The 18,442-nt window shown below is 40.2% G+C and overlaps 1 protein-coding gene across 1 annotated transcript in view; it reads left to right on the forward strand.

Moving 5' to 3' along the window:
- Nucleotides 1-3,067: 3,067 nt before the first annotated feature.
- LOC124034618 (adhesion G-protein coupled receptor V1-like) overlaps nucleotides 3,068-18,442 on the forward strand; it is a 238,960-nt gene continuing 223,585 nt past the window's right edge. Inside the window, 1 exon segment of the mRNA XM_046348031.1 lies at nucleotides 3,068-3,412. The gene's annotated coding sequence lies outside the window, so the exon portion shown is untranslated.

Here is an 18,442-nt window from a genome sequence, read left to right on the forward strand (position 1 = left end):
CTCCTTCACCCATATCCAGACAGCAGATGTTCTGAAAGAGCTGCAAAACCTGGACCAGTACAAATCAGCTTGGCTAGACAATGTGGACACTCTCTTTATAAAACTATCCGCCGCCATTGTTGCAACCCCTATTACTAGTCTGTTCAACCTCTCTTTTGTATAGTCTGAGAATCCTAAAGATCGGAAAGCTGCCGCGGTCATTCCCCTCTTCATAGGGGGTGACACCCTAGACCCAAACTGTTACAGACCTATATCCATCCTGCCCTGCCTATCTAAAGTCTTCGAAAGCAAAGTTAATAAACAGATCATTGACCATTTCGAATCCCACCGTACCTGCTCCGCTGTGCAATCCGGCTTCCGAGCGGGTGCACCTCAGCCACGCTCAAGGTACTAAACGATATCATAACCGCCATCGATAAAAGACAGTACTGTGCAGCCGTCTTCATCGACCTGGCCAAGGCTTTTGACTCTGTCAATCACCGCATTCTGATCAGCAGACTCAATAGCCTTGGTTTTTCTGACGACTGCCTCGCCTGGTTCACCAACTACTTTGCAGACAGAGTTCAGTGTGTCAAATCGGAGGGCATGTTGTCCGGGACCTCTGGCGGTCTCTCTGGCGGTACCGCAGGGTTCAATTCTCTGGCCGACTCTTTTCTCTGTATATATCAATGATGTCACTCTTGCTGCGGGCGATTCCCTGATCCACCTCTATGCAGACGACACCATTCTGTATACTTCTGGCCCTTCCTTGGACACTGTGATAACTGACCTCCAAATGAGCTTCAATGCCATACAACACTCCTTCCGTGGCCTCCAACTGCTCTTAAACGCTAGTAAAACCAAATGCATGCTTTTCAACCGTTCGCTGCCCGCACCCGCACCCGCCCACCCGACTAGCATCACCACCCTGTACGGTTCCGACCTTGAATATGTGGACAACTATAAATACCTAGGTGTCTGGCTAGACTGTAAACTCTCCTTCCAGACTCATATTAAACATCTCCAATCCGAAATCAAATCTAGTATCGGCTTTCTATTTCGCAACAAAGCCTCCTTCACTCATGCCGCCAAACTTACCCTAGTAAAACTGACGATCCTACCGATCCTCGACTTCGGCGATGTCATCTACAAAATAGCTTCCAACACTCTACTCAGCAAACTGAATGCAGTCTATCACAGTACCATCCGTTTTGTTACCAAAGCGCCTTATACCACCCACCACTACGACCTGTATGCTCTAGTCGGCTGGCCCTCGCTACTTATTCGTCGCCAGACCCACTGGCTCCAGGTCATCAATAAGTCTCTGCTAGGTAAAGCTCCTCTTTATCTCAGTTCACTGGTCACGATAACAACACCCACCCGTAGCACACGTTCCAGCAGGTATATCTCACTGATCATCCCCAAAGCCAACACCCAATTTGGCTGCCTTTCCTTCCAGTTTCACTGGTCACGATAACAACACCCACCCGTAGCACACGTTCCAGCAGGTATATCTCACTGATCATCCCCAAAGCCAACACCCAATTTGGCCGCCTTTCCTTCCAGTTCTCTGCTGCCAGTGACTGGAACGAATTGCAAAAATCGCTGAAGTTGGAGATTTATTTCCCTCACCAACTTTAAACATCAACTATCTGACCAGCTAACCGATCACTGCAGCTGTACATAGTCCATCTGTAAATAGCCCACCCAATCTACCTACCTCATCCCCATACTGTTTTTAATTTATTTACTTTTCTGCTCTTTTGCACACCAGTATCTCTACTTGCACATCATCATCTGCTCATTTATCACTCCAGTGTTAATCTGTTAAATTGTAATTATTTGCAACTATGGCCTATTTATTGCCAACCTCTTCATGCCTTTTGCACACACTGTATATAGACTTTCCTTTCTCTACTGTGCCATTGACTTGTATGTGTTATTGGCTTGTTTGTTTACTCCATGTGTAACTCTGTGTTGTTCTCTGTGTCACACTGCTTTGCTTTATCTTGGCCTGGTCGCAGTTGCAAATGAGAACTTGTTCTCAACTAGCCTACCTGATGAAATAAAAGGTGAAATAAAATTTAAAAAAATAAGTATGCCCCCAATGCAATGCTGAATTAAAATACAGCCACAGTGCGATTTTAACTGATTTGTACTTTTACATGTATTTTTTACAAAAAAGCTTTCTTTTGTTGAATTTATATAACAAAATTCCAACCCTGTTTAGCATTATATAGTCCAATTGTGGCAGGTTTTCACTATTTTTATCAGTTTGTGTCAGTTTCGATGGGGGACTATTATTTTGAAGGCGAACCGCCGTTTCGACTAATGTTGTTCACAATGAACACGTATGAACGCCAGTAGTCCACGTCAACAGAATACTAACGCGATGACGTATTTGGCTTGGAACTCAAATTCTTAAACTGACCACTGGATGGCGCAAGTGCAGTTCCTTTATCAGAGGCCACATGGATAAGGGCCCTATAGAGGCCAAATTGCATAATTGAAAACTTTAATTGATAGGCCTATTATTTTTGCTGTAGTATTTCTTATCTATAGTATTTAAAATGTCATACAAATTAGCCTACTCGGGATAAATTAACAAGTGACTAAAATTGGAGTCTTGAAAATCATTTTATAATGTGTGTCAATTGTGGTCTAGGCTATAACACATAAAATGTTATTGGTCACGTACACATATTTAGCGGATGTTAATTCCAGGTGTTGCGAAATACTTGCGTCCGTAGCTCCAACAGTGCATAAGTATTTAATAACACACAACAATACACACATCTAAACAACTAAGAACAACTAAGATGTTTCTTGGTGAATAGTTAAAAATATATATATGAGACAAATAAGGCTACGCATCAGTATTGCGTAGCCTAATTTGACCCTTTTCTTTATAGTGTGGTGATACCTCTACTAGCTACTCGGCCTATCTAAATAGCTGGGTATAAGAACAACGGTTCGCTGGGTGGAGCTGCCCGCTGCTACGGTCGACCTCCCTGAGGCAAATGCGATTAGCAAATCTTGCCTTCCCTCGAGAAGTCCACATCGTAGTTTTGTTTAGACACACATGAAGGTGAACGACATGGCTGCGCAGATGCTTTATCCCAGCGAACCCTCGAGCAGTCAGCTGGTTTGAAAAAACGTTATCTGGCTTTAGTCTACGTTTCTATCCACATAGGAAATACCGTTAGTTTATTTCCCATAGTCCGCCCGGAGTGTGACGTTCTTTTTGTGTGGTTGTTCGCAGGGGGTAGAGACAGCTGTCAAGAACACCCTACGAGTATCAAGATGCATTCATTGACCAAGAATATCATCTGAGAAAAACGTTAGAGATTATTGATAGGAGTTATCGATGATATCCTCAACAATAGCTGTATTTCTACCATTTATCCTGGACTGATAGCCAGCAAAGTGTCAGGTAAGTCTGGATACATGTAATAATTTATTGAACAGGTGTTTGAACACATTATACAGCAAGTTTATTTGTGACAATCATTAGTCTAATAAAATGTTTTTCCTATAGGATTGTTGGCTCTATACGCTTTGCATGTACCTTTCATTATTATGGGCAATTCATTTTATAGAGTATTGCAGTGGCTCCAATTGATCCAATTATGAAAAAACATCGGTTTTTTTTGCCTAATAATAATCAGATATGTCAGAGGTATATGAAACCATAATAGGCGAATAAGTGGAGGTTTGGAGATATTTGTTGTGTGCCCCTCATTGTCCTCATCATGCAGATGAATTGTTTAACACTAAATAAAATCAAAAATGATTGAGCCGATACTAATTTATTTTTGCACAGTGCCAAAAATCCCCTCGGAGTGGCTAATATATTTTTAAATATTGAATCAGTGAAATGACTAAATGAATGGTGGGGTAACCCATTGACTAGTGAGACAAACGCTTCCATGGTTACTCTCTGGCTCTTCAGTGTGGTCACTGTGCTTTGTGTGTTACCTCTCTTTTCCATTGAAATAAAACAACAATCAGCTGGGACCCGCTCATAAAGGCTGCATAGACAAATGTTACACTCAGTCATAATCTTCACTCACATTGAGTTCGGCATATGCAGGTCTGTGGCCCTAAGCAAGATTTGGTTGGGGTAAAAAACTTCAGTGGCCCTCTTCTTGATAGCGGAGATAAAAAATGAAGGAAAAAAAAAACAATTCTGCAATTCTACACATTTTGCCATGGGGTGGAGATTTCTACAATTTCTACTATTCTACCAACTTTGCCATCACTTATGCCATGTTAATGATATCTGAGTGAAAGTGACTAACAAAATTAATGTGGGTCCTCTGGAGCTTACGGCCCCTGGGCACGTGCCCATGTAACAGTTTTGCTTCCGTTCCTCTCCTCGCCCCTATCTGGGATCGAACCAGAGACCCTCTGCACACATCAACAACTGTCTCCCACAAAGCATTGTTACTCATCGCTCCACAAATTCAGAGCCCCTGCAGAGCAAGGGAAACAACTACTTCAAAATCTCTGAGCGAGTGACGTCACCGAATGAAAGGCTATTAGCACGCACCTCGCTAACTAGCTAGTCATTTCACACCGGTTAAACCTACCCCCTTTTGACCTCCTCCTTTTCCTCAGAAACTAGTGATCTGGGTCAACAAATTAAATAAAATAAAATAATGATAAAATGTTATTAGTCACATGCGCCAAATACAACTGGCCTTACAGTGAAATGCAATTTACGAGCCCTAACAAACAATGCAATTTAAAAAAATACAGATAAGAATAAGAAATAAAAGTAACAAGTAATTAAAGAGCAGCAGTAAAACAACAATAGCGAGACAATATACAGGGGGGTACAGGTACAGAGTCAATGTGCGGGGGCACCGGTTAGTTGAGGTAATATGTACATGTAGGTAGAGTTATTAAAGTGACTATGCATAGATGATAACAACAGAGAGTAGCAGCTGTGTAAAAGAGGTGGAGAGGGGGGGGGGTGCAATGCAAATATTCTGGGTTTATTAGGTGTTCAGGGGTCTTATGACTAGGGGGTAGAAGCTATTTAGAAGCCTCTTGGACTTAAACTTGGCACTCCGGTACCGCTTGCCATGCGGTAGCAGAGAGAACAGTCTATGACTAGGGTGGCTGAAGTCTTTGACAATTTTTAGGGCCTTCCTCTGACACCGCCTGGTATAGAGGGCCTGGATGGCAGGAATCTTGGCCCTAGTGATGTTACTGTAGAATGAGCTCAGATTATGCATATGTGGCTATTAGTAAAATAACTGCTCTGCGCCCGTTACAATTTCAGTAGGTTTTAACATTTAGATGTGCCTGCCCAATTTTTCAAAGTAATTAATCATATGCACAAAATCAAATTAATTTGACACAATTTCCTATTGGTGCATTTTAAGTCTCCTGTGTTGCGTCCTCTCTGGTGCCATAGGTGACTTAGACCAATTTTGTCAGTTGGCAGTGAACCAGCCCTGGCACTATGGATTTATTTTCCCTGGTTGATACAGACATGCTCAGGAAAGTGATATCACAACTTAAGCCTTCTACCTGCCTTCTTGATCCTATCCCCACCACCTTCTTTAAAACAGTTTTAATTGCATATCTGAAGAAGTGCAAGCTAATGTTAATCTCTCCCTGTTCACAGTCACTTTCTCCACTGTACTAAAAACTGCTATTGTGAAACTCTTTCTGAAGAAAAGTAATCAATATTCTTCAGTTCTTAGCAATTTTCAGCTAATTGCCAACCTTCCATTCTTAATCAAAATACTGGAGACATTTGATTTCAAACACCTAAATTATTTTTTAAGTGCCAACTGTAAAATTCCAAACTGTTTTTTCGGCCCACCACAGCACAGCACCACAGCACAGAGACAGCCTTAGTTAAAGTTTTAAATGATCTTAGAGCCAACACAGATGCCAAACAGCTCTCTGTCCTTGTACTCTTGGATTCAAGTGCTGCATTCGACACTCTTGACCTTGATGTCCTTCTGGACAGACTGGAGAGGTGGGTTGACCTCTCCGATCCAGTTCAAAATTGGTTTAGGACCTATTTAACCGGTCGATAGTTTTGTCACCCTAGGTGAACATAACTCAGAGAAAATACCTATCTCATGGGGAGTTCCACAAGGTTAGATTTCGGGTCCGCTACTGTTCAGTTTATATATGTTACCCCTTGGCAGCATTATCAGAAAGCACAGCATTGATTTTTACTGCTACGCTGACGATACACAACTTTACATTTCTTCGTCACCAGAGGATTTTAGCTCCAAGGATAAATTATTAGACAACTTGCTAACAAGGCCGAGGTACTTATTGTTGGAGCCAAAGCACTGAGAGAGAATCTGTCCGCACATTTTAATTCACAGGCAGTAAAGATAAAAAACCTAGGTGTCATTTTAGATTCTTAACTCAATTTTGATTCATACATTAGGAATGTGACCAAAATAGCTTTTTACCACCAGAGGGACATTGCCAAGGTGCAGCTGTTTCTCTCTCAGGCAGATACAGAGAGACTCATCCATGCTTTTATTACAAGCAGGCTTGACTACTGTAATGCTCTCTTGTCTGGTCTACCCAAGAAAGCCATTGGTCAACTGCAAAACATACAGAATGCTGCAGCATGGGTACTGACCAAGACCAGACAGAGAGCACACATTACACTGGTTTTAAGGTCTCTGCACTGGCTGCCTGTGAGTTTTACAATTAATACAAACAATTATATTGTTTTTTAAATCAATCCACGACTCTGCGCCCCAATACATGTCAGACATACTTTTAAGTTATGTACCCAGTAGGTCCCTCAGGTCCTCTGGCACTGACCTTTTAACTATCCCAAAGCCCAGGACCAAGAGGCATGGAGAGAGAACGTTTAGTTACTATGCCCCCAGCCTCTGGAACAGCCTGCCAGAGACCCTGAGGGTGTCCACAACTCTGATCTTAAAACACCTTTTTAGATTTGCCTTTCCTTAGGGTGCTTTTTAGTCATTCAGTTTTTATTCTTATTCTTTTGTTTTGTATGTTATGTCTTATGTTTGTTGTGTTGTAAATGTTTCCATTTTCATTGTTTTTTTTTTTTTTCCCGTGAAGCACATTTAGTTGCATTTCATGTCTGAAATGTGCTGTAAAATAAAGCTTGATTTGATTAGATCCATTCAGCATACAGCTGCTTCTTCTTGGTTTAATAAGGCTTCTTCTTGGTTTAACAATGCTTCTTCTTGGTTTAATAAGGCTTCTTCTTGGTTTAATAATGCTTCTTCTTGGTTTAATAAGGCTTCTTCTTGGTTTAATAATGCTTCTTCTTGGTTTAATAATGCTTCTTCTTGGTTTAATAAGGCTTCTTCTTGGTTTAATAAGGCTTCTTCTTGGTTTAACAATGCTTCTTCTTGGTTTAATAAGGCTTCTTCTTGGTTTAATAATGCTTCTTCTTGGTTTAATAAGGCTTCTTCTTGGTTTAATAATGCTTCTTCTTGGTTTAATAATGCTTCTTCTTGGTTTAATAATGCTTCTTCTTGGTTTAATAATGCTTCTTCTTGGTTTAATAATGCTTCTTCTTGGTTTAATAATGCTTCTTCTTGGTTTAATAATGCTTCTTCTTGGTTTAACAATGCTTCTTCTTGGTTTAATAAGGCTTCTTCTTGGTTTAATAAGGCTTCTTCTTGGTTTAATAATGCTTCTTCTTGGTTTAATAATGCTTCTTCTTGGTTTAATAATGCTTCTTCTTGGTTTAATAAGGCTTCTTCTTGGTTTAATAATGCTTCTTCTTGGTTTAATAAGGCTTCTTCTTGGTTTAATAAGGCTTCTTCTTGGTTTAATAAGGCTTCTTCTTGGTTTAATAATGCTTCTTCTTGGTTTAATAATGCTTCTTCTTGGTTTAATAAGGCTTCTTCTTGGTTTAATAATGCTTCTTCTTGGTTTAATAATGCTTCTTCTTGGTTTAATAAGGCTTCTTCTTGGTTTAACAATGCTTCTTCTTGGTTTAATAATGCTTCTTCTTGGTTTAATAAGGCTTCTTCTTGGTTTAACAATGCTTCTTCTCGGTTTAATAATGCTTCTTCTTGGTTTAACAATGCTTCTTCTTGGTTTAATAATGCTTCTTCTTGGTTTAATAAGGCTTCTTCTTGGTTTAATAATGCTTCTTCTTGGTTTAATAATGCTTCTTCTTGGTTTAATAAGGCTTCTTCTTGGTTTAATAAGGCTTCTTCTTGGTTTAATAATGCTTCTTCTTGGTTTAATAATGCTTCTTCTTGGTTTAATAATGCTTCTTCTTGGTTTAACAATGCTTCTTCTTGGTTTAATAATGCTTCTTCTTGGTTTAACAATGCTTCTTCTTGGTTTAATAATGCTTCTTCTTGGTTTAATAAGGCTTCTTCTTGGTTTAATAATGCTTCTTCTTGGTTTAATAATGCTTCTTCTTGGTTTAATAAGGCTTCTTCTTGGTTTAATAATGCTTCTTCTTGGTTTAATAAGGCTTCTTCTTGGTTTAATAATGCTTCTTCTTGGTTTAATAATGCTTCTTCTTGGTTTAATAATGCTTCTTCTTGGTTTAATAATGCTTCTTCTTGGTTTAATAATGCTTCTTCTTGGTTTAATAATGCTTCTTCTTGGTTTAATAATGCTTCTTCTTGGTTTAATAATGCTTCTTCTTGGTTTAATAAGGCTTCTTCTTGGTTTAATAAGGCTTCTTCTTGGTTTAATAAGGCTTCTTCTTGGTTTAATAAGGCTTCTTCTTGGTTTAATAAGGCTTCTTCTTGGTTTAATAATGCTTCTTCTTGGTTTAACAATGCTTCTTCTTGGTTTAACAATGCTTCTTCTTGGTTTAACAATGCTTCTTCTTGGTTTAACAATGCTTCTTCTTGGTTTAATAAGGCTTCTTCTTGGTTTAACAATGCTTCTTCTTGGTTTAATAATGCTTCTTCTTGGTTTAACAATGCTTCTTCTTGGTTTAATAATGCTTCTTCTTGGTTTAATAAGGCTTCTTCTTGGTTTAATAATGCTTCTTCTTGGTTTAATAATGCTTCTTCTTGGTTTAATAAGGCTTCTTCTTGGTTTAATAAGGCTTCTTCTTGGTTTAATAAGGCTTCTTCTTGGTTTAATAAGGCTTCTTCTTGGTTTAATAAGGCTTCTTCTTGGTTTAATAAGGCTTCTTCTTGGTTTAATAAGGCTTCTTCTTGGTTTAATAAGGCTTCTTCTTGGTTTAATAAGGCTTCTTCTTGGTTTAATAATGCTTCTTCTTGGTTTAACAATGCTTCTTCTTGGTTTAATAAGGCTTCTTCTTGGTTTAACAATGCTTCTTCTTGGTTTAATAATGCTTCTTCTTGGTTTAATAAGGCTTCTTCTTGGTTTAACAATGCTTCTTCTTGGTTTAATAATGCTTCTTCTTGGTTTAATAAGGCTTCTTCTTGGTTTAACAATGCTTCTTCTCGGTTTAATAATGCTTCTTCTTGGTTTAACAATGCTTCTTCTTGGTTTAATAATGCTTCTTCTTGGTTTAATAAGGCTTCTTATTGGTTTAATAAGGCTTCTTCTTGGTTTAATAAGGCTTCTTCTTGGTTTAATAATGCTTCTTCTTGGTTTAATAATGCTTCTTCTTGGTTTAATAATGCTTCTTCTTGGTTTAATAATGCTTCTTCTTGGTTTAATAATGCTTCTTCTTGGTTTAATAATGCTTCTTCTTGGTTTAATAAGGCTTCTTCTTGGTTTAATAAGGCTTCTTCTTGGTTTAATAAGGCTTCTTCTTGGTTTAATAAGGCTTCTTCTTGGTTTAATAATGTTTCTTCTTGGTTTAACAATGCTTCTTCTTGGTTTAATAAGGCTTCTTCTTGGTTTAACAATGCTTCTTCTTGGTTTAATAATGCTTCTTCTTGGTTTAATAAGGCTTCTTCTTGGTTTAACAATGCTTCTTCTTGGTTTAATAATGCTTCTTCTTGGTTTAACAATGCTTCTTCTTGGTTTAATAATGCTTCTTCTTGGTTTAATAAGGCTTCTTCTTGGTTTAATAATGCTTCTTCTTGGTTTAATAATGCTTCTTCTTGGTTTAATAATGCTTCTTCTTGGTTTAATAATGCTTCTTCTTGTTTTAATAATGCTTCTTCTTGGTTTAACAATGCTTCTTCTTGGTTTAACAATGCTTCTTCTTGGTTTAATAATGCTTCTTCTTGGTTTAATAATGCTTCTTCTTGGTTTAATAATGCTTCTTCTCCATTAAGGCCTGTCTACCGGCCTTGGAACAGTAATGTTTTTTCCGTGGTCAAGCAGAAATGTGTAGAATCATTTGCACTTGCAGGCAGCAAAAGAATGGTGTTTTCTCCACTCGTATTTGAAACCAAAGTACTTGTATTAAGAGTGTTGAACCCCAGAGTCTGCGTCCGTTTTCAGTAAAGCCACTTTCCACCATGTTTTGGGCAGACTTGGGTCTAATTTGTTGCCGTAGTTGCACACGGTGTCTTTTGTTGGTTTGGCTTCTTTGCTTGTTTGCTTTTATGTTATTACCTGGCACGGCTTACAGCACAGCAGCCTGTGTGTGGATGTGAATGTGATTCACTGGGCGGAAGCTGTTTTACTGCCTGACCTGCTCTGCCTCTGTAGCTTCCCCTTACTGCCACAGCACACAAAGGGGATAGGGCCATAAACAGGCTGTCCTCATTGATAAGGTGCTCGAGTGCCTCATGGCCAGACTTTGATGGATGTCTGCTGGAGAGAGGCCTCACAGGGCGAGGAATGATGGAGTACCGGACAAAGAGACCGCCTCCCAATCAGCACCATCACAGAGGGCCAATGTGCTGTCTCTAAAACCCAATAGAGAATCCCCAATGAGTGGCAGTGGATGTAAGGAAATAAGCTCATCTGGGCGCTGATTAGATTAATCACATAAATGTCTGTTTTTGTTTTTTTGAACGGTGGTGGGAGTGGGTATCATTTGAAACCCAGCAGCAGGGCTCATTCTGTGGACCCTGCCTGGGTCAGGGTGACTTGAAGTTTATAAATGTTATTAATAAACACTAATACTGTGGTAATGAACATTAATACTACGGTAATAAACACTGTAATACTGTGGTATAAACCCTGTAATACTGTGGTAATCAACACTAATACTGTGGTAATAAACACTATTACTGTGGTACTAACCACTGTAATACTGTGGTAATAAACACTACTGTGGTACTAAACACTACTGTGGTAGTAAACACTAATACTGTGGGAAGATACTGTACTACTGTGGTAATAAACACAAATACTGTGGTAATAATCACTGTAATACTGTGGTAATAAACACTGTAATAATGTAATAACAAACACTAATACCAATCCTGTGGCAATAAACACTAATACAGTGTTAATTAACACTAATACTGTGGTCTTAAACACTAATACTGTGGCAATAAACACTAATATTGTGATAATAAACATTAATACTGAGGTAATAAACATTAAAGCTGTGGTAATAAACACTAATACTGTGGTAATAAACACTAATACTGTGGTAGTAAACTATGTAATACTGTGGTAATAAACACTAATGTGGTACTAAACACTAATACTGTGGTAAGATACACTGTACTACTGTGGTAATAAACACTGTACTACTGTGGTAATAAACACTGTAATACTGTGGTAATAAACACTGTAATACTGTGGTAATAAACACTAATAATTTGGTAATAAACCCTAATACTGTGGTAATAAACACTTTAATACTATGATAATAAACACTAATACTGAGGTAATAAACACTTTAATACTATGGTAATAAACACTTTAATACTATGGTAATAAACACTTTAATACTATGGTAATAAACACTGTAATACTATGGTAATAAACACTGTAATATTGTGGTAATAAACACTTTAATACTATGATAATACACACTTTAATACTATGGTAATAAACACGATTACTGTGGTAAAACACTTTAATACTATGGTAATAAACACTGTAATACTGTGGTAATAAACACTTGAATACTATGGTAATAAACACTTTAATACTATTGTAATAAACACTGTAATACTGTGGTAATAAACACTGTAATACTATGGTAATACACACTTTAATACCATGGTAATAAACACCAATACTGTGGTAATAAACACTTTAATACTATGGTAATAAACACTTTAATACTATGGTAATAAACACTAATACTGTGGTAATAAACACTTTAATACTATGGTAATAAACACTGTAATACTGTGGTAATAAACACTGTAATACTGTGGTAATAAACACTTTAATACTATGGTAATAAACACTGTAATACTGTGGTAATAAACACTTTAATACTATGGTAATAAACACTGTAATACTGTGGTAAAACACTTTAATACTATGGTAATAAAAAACACTGTAATACTGTGGTAATAAACACTGTAATACTGTGGTAATAAACACTTTAATACTATGGTAATAAACACTGTAATACTGTGGTAATAAACACTTTAATACTATGGTAATAAACACTGTAATACTGTGGTAATAAACACTTTAATACTATGGTAATAAACACTTTAATACTATGGTAATAAACACTGTAATACTGTGGTAATAAACACTGTAATACTGTGGTAATAAACACTCATACTTATACGGCAATTCCTCTCTTCCACATGGTTACAGTAGACAGGGCCATATAACACTAATCTCATGAAAGACATAACACTGTAATGTAAATGCAAGTTACATTATGAAGTAGAAATGTACAGTGCAACCTATGAGCCTAGGCTAGCCAACTGTCTCAATGACTGCCAGGCGTTCTGTTCAGTGACGTGATGTGCACTTGCAAACAACTAACAGTCAGTAAAATATCTTAATAAAAAACATATGACATACGGTACCTGATAATGACTGGAAAAACGTCCATAAACAAATACCCTTATAGGCCATTACCTCTGCAAAGTACAAATTAACAATGAAAGGGGATATGAATAGACATGCTAGACCAATGACGACATGTACAGAGAAATGTACATTAACTAGCTAGCATGTACAGCATTTACAAATCAACAGATAAAAAGTTAATTAATGACAGAAAAGCATAGATATCACAATATACTGGTAGAATCATTTTACAATATCAACTCAATATCTGTGCTTTTACATGTTACATTGATGATAATTTTTATTGGGACAATTGTACAGTAACCTAACTCTTCCACGTGGGTACAGTAGAAAGGTAAGTGGTAAGGGAGGCAGGGGATGTTTATGGGGGTGTGTGTAACATTAAAAATGACACTGACAACAACTAAAGGAATGTACATTAATATCAGGCATGGGAACTATTCCGATTTTGTTACATGTGTGCTGGTTGGTGGTGGGGTGCGCCTCGAATATGTGATGTTTGGTCAATGTGGAAAAGCACAGCTGTGGGCAGACAATATAATTAGGGCTCTGATTCCAATAAGGAAACAGTAAAGAGACCGAGGGGTGAAACAGTATGTCGCGGGGTGAAACACACACACACACACACACACACACACACACACACACACACACACACACACACACACACACACACACACACACACACACACACACACACACACACACACACACACACACACACACACACACACACACACACACACACACACATTTATCAACTTCCTAAACAAACTCCAAGCACGACTGGAGAGTGGAATATTTGAACAAGCGGCAGTAGCTAAGGAGGGCCAAAAGAAAACGATCACCACTGATCAACAACTGATCCACTACCGATCCACTACCGATCTACTACTGATCTACTACTGATCAACAACTGATCCACTACCGATCCACTACCGATCTACTACTGATCTACTCTGATCCACTACCGACCCACTACCGATCCACTACCGATCTACTACTGATCTACTCTGATCCACTACCGACCCACTACTGATCCACTACCGATCCACCAACGATCCTCTACCGATCGACTACCGATCATCGATCGATCCTCTACTGATCCTCTACTGATCCACTACTGATCTACTACAAATCTACTACTGATCCACTACTGATACTGTACTGATCCTCTACTGATCCTCAACTTATCTACTACTGATACTCTACTGCTCTACTACTGATCCTCTACTGATTCTTTTCTGATCTTGTACTGATCCACTACTGATCCTCTGCGGATCCTCTACTGATCTTCTACTGATCCTCTACTGATTCTCTACTGATCTACTACTGATCCTCTTCTGATTCTCGACTGATTTTACTACTGATCACCTACTGATGCTCTACCGACCCTCTACTGATTGCACTACTGATCACCTACTGATCCACCACTGATCCACTATTGATCTACTAATGATCCTCCACTGATCAACTTCTGATTCTATACTGATCTACTACTAATCCTCTACTGATTCTCTACTGATCTAGCTACTGATCCTCTACTGATCCACTACTGACCCTCTACTGATCTACTACTGATTGTCTACTGATTGTCTACTGATCTCAAATCAAATCAAATTTTATTTGTCACATACACATGGTTAGCAGATGTTAATGCGAGTGTAGCGAAATGCTTGTGCTTCTAGTTCCGACAATGCAGTGATAACCAACAAGTCATCTAACTAACAATTCCCAAACTACTGTCTTATACACAGTGTAAGGGGATAAAGAATATGTACATAAGGATATATGAATGAGTGATGGTACAGAGCAGCATACAGTAGATGGTATCGAGTACAGTATATACATATGAGATGAGTGTGTAGACAAAGTAAACAAAGTGGCATAGTTAAAGTGGCTAGTGATACATGTATTACATAAGGATGCAGTCAATGATGTAGAGTACAGTATATACGTATGCATATGAGATGAATAATGTAGGGTAAGTAACATTATATAAGGTAGCATTGTTTAAAGTGGCTAGTGATATATTTACATCATTTCCCATCAATTCCCATTATTAAAGTGGCTGGAGTTGGGTCAGTGTCAATGACAGTGTGTTGGCAGCAACCACTCAATGTTAGTGGTGGCTATTTAACAGTCTGATGGCCTTGAGATAGAAGCTGTTTTTCAGTCTCTCGGTCCCAGCTTTGATGCACCTGTACTGACCTCGCCTTCTGGATGATAGCGGGGTGAACAGGCAGTGGTTCGGGTGGTTGATGTCCTTGATGATCTTTATGGCCTTCCTGTAACATCGGGTGGTGTAGGTGTCCCGGAGGGCAGGTAGTTTGCCCCCGGTGATGCGTTGTGCAGACCTCACTACCCTCTGGAGAGCCTTACGGTTGAGGGCGGAGCAGTTGCCGTACCAGGCGGTGATACAGCCCGCCAGGATGCTCTCGATTGTGCATCTGTAGAAGTTTGTGAGTGCTTTTGGTGACAAGCCAAATTTCTTCAGCCTCCTGAGGTTGAAGAGGTGCTGCTGCGCCTTCTTCACGACGCTGTCAGTGTGAGTGGACCAATTCAGTTTGTCTGTGATGTGTATGCCGAGGAACTTAAAACTTGCTACCCTCTCCACTACTGTTCCATCGATGTGGATAGGGGGGTGTTCCCTCTGCTGTTTCCTGAAGTCCACAATCATCTCCTTAGTTTTATTGACGTTGAGTGTGAGGTTATTTTCCTGACACCACACTCCGAGGGCCCTCACCTCCTCCCTGTAGGCCGTCTCGTCGTTGTTGGTAATCAAGCCGTCCACTGTTGTGTCGTCCGCAAACTTGATGATTGAGTTGGAGGCGTGTGTGGCCACGCAGTCGTGGGTGAACAGGGAGTACAGGAGAGGGCTCAGAACGCACCCTTGTGGGGCCCCCGTGTTGAGGATCAGCGGGGAGGAGATGTTGTTGCCTACCCTCACCACCTGGGGGCGGCCCGTCAGAAAATGTAGAGAGGAGGGAGTGAAAGGATGCCAGGTCCGCAGGGACGCGAGTTTTCCTCCATTTCCGCTCGGCTGCCCGGAGCCCTGTTCTGTGAGCTCGCAGTGAGTCATCGAGCCACGGAGCGGGAGGGGAGGACCGAGCCGGCCTGGAGGATAGGGGACATAGAGAGTCAAAGGATGCAGAGAGGGAGGAGAGGAGGGTTGAGGAGGCAGAATCAGGAGATAGGTTGGAGAAGGTTTGAGCAGAGGGAAGAGATGATAGAATGGAAGAGGAGAGAGTAGCGGGGGAGAGAGAGCGAAGGTTGGGACGGCGCGATACCATCCGAGTAGGGGCAGTGTGGGAGGTGTTGGATGAGAGCGAGAGGGAAAAGGATACAAGGTAGTGGTCAGAGACTTGGAGGGGAGTTGCAATGAGGTTAGTGGAAGTACAGCATCTAGTAAAGATGAGGTCGAGCGTATTGCCTGCCTTGTGAGTAGGGGGGGGAAGGTGAGAGGGTGAGGTCAAAGGAGGAGAGGAGTGGAAAGAAGGAGGCAGAGAGGAATGAGTCAAAGGTAGACGTGGGGAGGTTAAAGTCGCCCAGAACTGTGAGAGGTGAGCCGTCCTCAGGAAAGAGCTTATCAAGGCATCAAGCTCATTGATGAACTCTCCGAGGGAACCTGGAGGGCGATAAATGATAAGGATGTTAAGCTTGAAAGGGCTGGTAACTGTGACAGCATGGAATTCAAAGGAGGCGATAGACAGATGGGTAAGGGGAGAAAGAGAGAATGACCACTTGGGAGAGATGAGGATCCCGGTGCCACCACCCCGCTGACCAGAAGCTCTCGGGGTGTGCGAGAACACGTGGGCGGACGAAAAGAGAGCAGTAGGAGTAGCAGTGTTGTCTGTGGTGATCCATGTTTCCGTCAGTGCCAAGAAGTCGAGGGACTGGAGGGAGGCATAGGCTGAGATGAACTCTGCCTTGTTGGCCGCAGATCGGCAGTTCCAGAGGCTACCGGAGACCTGGAACTCCACGTGGGTCGTGCACGCTGGGACCACCAGATTAGGGTGGCCGCGGCCACGCGGTGTGGAGCGTTTGTATGGTCTGTGCAGAGAGGCGAGAACAGGGATAGACAGACACATAGTTGACAGGCTACAGAAGAGGCTACGCTAATGCAAAGGAGATTGGAATGACAAGTGGACTACACGTCTCGAATGTTCAGAAAGTTAAGCTTACGTAGCAAGAATCTTATTGACTAAAATTGTTAAAATGATACAGTACTGCTGAAGTAGGCTAGCTGGCAGTGGCTGCGTTGTTGACTTTGTAGGCTAGCTGGCAGTGGCTGCGTTGTTGACACTACACTAATCAAGTCGTTCCGTTGAGTGTAATAGTTTCGACAGTGCTGCTATTCGGGGGCTAGCTGGCTAGCTAGTAGTGTTGTTTACGTTACGTTGCGTTAAAAGAACGACAATAGCTGGCTAGCTAACCTAGAAAGTCGCTCTAGACTACACAATTATCTTTGATACAAAGACGGCTATGTAGCTAGCTATGTAGCTAGCTATGTAGCTAGCTACGATCAAACAAATCAAACCGTTATACTGTAATGAAATAAAATGAAAATGTGATACTACCTGTGAATGCGACCGGGTTGTTGAGTCTATTCGGTAGACGTTGGCTAGCTGTTGGCTAGCTAGCAGAGTCTCCTACGTTAAGGACGACAAATAGCTGGCTAGCTAACCTCAGTAAATTAAGATAATCACTCTAAGACTACACACTCTAAACTACACAATTATCTTGAATACGAAGACAGCAAAGACAGCTATGTAGCTAGCTAACACTACACTAATCAAGTCGTTCAGTTGAGTGTAATAGTTTCTCCAGTGCAGCTAATCGGTGGACGTTAGCTAGCTGGCTAGCGAAGACTACGTTAGGACGGCGAAATACGATAATTACGCAATTATCTTTGATACAAAGACGGCTATGTAGCTAGCTAACTAAGAAATTGCTAAGATTTAGACAAATCAAACCGTTGTGCTATAATGAAATGTAATGAAATGTAATGAAAAAGTTATACTACCTGCGGAGCGATGTGTCGATGCGACCGCTCGCTCCAACCCGGAAGTCGGCGTGGCATGACCGATTCTACTTTAGTGCCCCTATCGTCAAAAGTAAGAGAAAATTTGAGATACTTTGGTTATTTTTTTCCATTTTTATTTATTTATTTATTTAACCTTTATTGAACTAGGGTAGTCATTTCAGAACAAATTCTTAAAATGACAGATTACCAAAAGGCAAACGGCCTCTTGCGGGGACCGGGATTCAATTTTTTAAATGTTTAAATATATAAATACAAAACACAAATAACAACAAGAGAGACAACACAACACTACATAAAGAGAAAGCTTAGACAACAACACAGCATGGTAGCAACACAACATGACAACAACATGGTAGCAACACAACATGGTAGCATCACAAACATGGGCACACATTATTGGGCACAGACAAAAGCACAAAGGGCTAGAAGGTAGAGACAAGAAAACATCACACAAAGCAGCCACAACTGTCAGTAAGAGCGTCCGTGATTGAGTCTTTGAATTAAGAGATTGAGATAAAACTGCAGTTTCAGTGTTTTTTGCAGCTCATTCCAGTCGCAAGCTGCAGCGAACTGAAAAGACGAGCG

The sequence above is a fragment of the Oncorhynchus gorbuscha genome, linkage group LG04 (genome assembly GCF_021184085.1).
Source record: "Oncorhynchus gorbuscha isolate QuinsamMale2020 ecotype Even-year linkage group LG04, OgorEven_v1.0, whole genome shotgun sequence".
In the NCBI taxonomy this organism is placed as follows: domain Eukaryota; kingdom Metazoa; phylum Chordata; class Actinopteri; order Salmoniformes; family Salmonidae; genus Oncorhynchus; species Oncorhynchus gorbuscha.